Source organism: Otolemur garnettii, unplaced genomic scaffold, assembly GCF_000181295.1.
Source record: "Otolemur garnettii isolate 467f Iridium unplaced genomic scaffold, OtoGar3 scaffold00022, whole genome shotgun sequence".
Classification (NCBI taxonomy): Eukaryota; Metazoa; Chordata; class Mammalia; order Primates; family Galagidae; genus Otolemur; species Otolemur garnettii.
In genome coordinates, this window is record NW_003852417.1 from 3,948,179 (window position 1) to 3,950,129 (window position 1,951).

Below are 1,951 nucleotides of genomic sequence, written 5' to 3' on the forward strand. Positions count from 1 at the left end.
TTTTTTTTTTTTTTTTTTTTGGTCTCAAACTCTTGAGCTCAAGAGGTCCGTCCTCCTGTCTCAGCTTCCCAGAGTGCTGAGATTTCAAGTGTGAGCCACTATGCCCAGCCTAACAAGTTAACTTTAAATAAATCTCAATACTTGGACACATTTCGTGTTGTGTATAGATTGGCAGAGGTTCTATTCCACAGTCTCTCCAGGATCTAGGTGAATGGAGGCTCCAGAGCCTTGTAGCTACGTCATCTGGAACCTGTGATGTTCTTGGTTGCTGTGACAGGGAAGAGCTACTAGGAAGCTAGTTTTTCCACCACATGTCACTTCCCTTCATAGCCAACTGGCTTGAACTAGTCACGCGGTCTTACCAAGAGGTTCAGTCTTCCGATGTCCAGAAGAGGAGAACCAGATCTTGGTCACCACAGGGATATCTACTGTGTCCTGTATCTATTCTTCCCTTCCCAGTTGTTTGCTGGGCACATGGCTTCCCCTCACCTCCAAAGATTACATGTCTAACTTGACAGTTAAGGTGAGGTCACAACTTGCTGAAAGCATCCCTAAGGAGAGGGAGCGTACCCTTTTTCTCTGTCTCCATCCTTCCTGCTGCCTAGTCTGTAGACATTTGGCTGGGCTCTCGCAGCTCCCTTGGATTTTAAAGTGAACTTGGAAATGGAAGCCAAGCATGAAGAACAGCTACCGGGAAGGAATCTTGGTTCCTGACCTCTTGGAGGGCAATACCAACTCTGAACTGTCTCCAGACTTCGCATATGTGAGAGAGAAATTAATTTCCTACCTTGTTTAAGCCACGATTATTTGGGCTTTTTTTCTCTTACTTATAGCTTAATTTAATCCTTACTAATATGGGGCTCCAGTGCCAAGTCTTGTGACTTCTGTTTCTGGTGACTCATCTCTCTTCCCCTTCCACGTTCACAAAGCAGCCAATTGAGAAATCTGAGACAGAGTCTCACATTATCACCCTCGGTAGAGTGTCGTGGCGTCACAGCTCACAGCAACCTCAAACTCTCGGGCTTAGGCGATTTGCTTGCCTCAGCCTCCCGAGTAGCTGGGACTACAGGCGCCCACCACAATGCCCGGCTTTTGTTGCTGTTGCAGTTTGGCCAGGGTTGGGTTTGAACCTGCCACCTTCAGTTTATGGGGTTGGCGCCCTACCCAGTGAGCCACAGGTGCAGCCCTCCTCACCGTTTCTAATGCAGCCTTAGATTGGTGGAACAAAGGGCTTAGTAACACTTCACTCCCCAATTGGACAGGTTCCCTGCCATTGTTACTGACATAGCTTCAGTTTTGCAACCTCTCAGCACTGGTGACGCTTTGGCCTGGGTAACTGTTGTGTGGGTTCATCTCGTGCAGCCTCCCTGTCCTCTATCCTCAGACACTAGTAGCACTTACTCCAATCACGATGAGCGAACATGTCTCCAGACTTTGGCATATGGCCCCTGTGGAACAAAATTTTCCCTAGTTGGGAACAATTGCACAACTGAACAACTGCAGAGGCCCCTCTTGGGGGCCTATTTACATAGGCAGGAAATTCCCAAAGAGAGGAACCCCAGAAGGGACTGAGTCTTTACTGTCGTCTACTCCCTTTTCCAAACTCAGAGAAACCACCCCCTTTTCATTTTAAGAGGTGACTGAGGGATAGAGAGTTGTTCTCATCGAAGTTTCTGTACATGGGAACCACAGTTCTCCAGAAAATGCTCCCCTCTTTCGTTACAGTGAGTTGTTTTCCCTACAGCCTAAATTTTCACAAACATTAGTTAAAAATGTGAATGGTCAGGTACAACTACTTTCATTGGAAGTAAAGAATGGAACTAGGAAGCCTCAACGAGCAAGATGTAAGCCATGAGGTCAGAGCTACATTTTCTTTTGTTTAAGAGTAGTTGGCCTCTGCTTTGAGTCCATTTGTTTTTGTTTTTTTGAGACAGAGTCTCACTTTGTCACC